Below are 880 nucleotides of genomic sequence, written 5' to 3' on the forward strand. Positions count from 1 at the left end.
TAGTACACCCCTCCTAGCACTGTGCCATGCTGCCAGCAGCACTTGAAACAGATCCTGCCTTAATCTGAGGACGGGCTGGCAGGAAAAGCAGCTTCCACAGTGCCTGGAGCAGATAATCCACAGAGGAAGCAGTGCAGGCGCTCCCAGCAGCAGCTCTTTGGTAGGCAGAGCAGCAGGCACAGCAGAGCCCTCAGCTCCAAGCAGCTGCCAGACGCCTAGCTTCGCTCTTGTTGTGTTACAGCCATACTGGAGACCAAACTACCAGTGATGTTTAGGGAGCCTCAGGTTAAACTGGTTTAGGCTATCCCTACAAACTTGCAGAAGGAATGGATTTTCTTAGAAATCTAGAATGTTTCTTCTAAAGAAGCAGCTGCTACATGTGCTTCTGAAGAACACACCTCCCTCTTAACACTGACAGACACAGCCTTAAAGTTCACTTGTCAAAGTTTAAAAAAGTTTTAATGTAAGAAGTTACTGTTCCATGCCACACGGGATGCCAGTTTTTCCTCTGCACACACAACCTGAGGAGAGCATCTCGCATGGCCGTGGCCAGCAGTTAGCCTCTGTCAGGCCCCTGTAACCCACTTCAAAGAGGCTATGGCTGCAGCCTTCCCAAAAAGTCCCATCGTCGTAACACACTAGGAAACAAGTATCCTGCGGCCAGCACCGCGCCACGAATGTTGTTATTTTATTACAGCTCAAGGGCAGGAGAAGCACACAGCACAGGCACAACTCGCACCTCTTTAGCAGGCTAAAGCCCCCTCAGACCCCGTTTTCTGGGGTCGATCACAACCGCTCGCAGTCCCCTTGAAGCGAGCAGTCATCGACCAACGTTTCCTCCCCCTCCACTCAGCGCTGAGGAGAAGCCGTTGGCACCGCC

This window comes from Lathamus discolor, chromosome 1, assembly GCF_037157495.1.
Source record: "Lathamus discolor isolate bLatDis1 chromosome 1, bLatDis1.hap1, whole genome shotgun sequence".
In the NCBI taxonomy this organism is placed as follows: domain Eukaryota; kingdom Metazoa; phylum Chordata; class Aves; order Psittaciformes; family Psittacidae; genus Lathamus; species Lathamus discolor.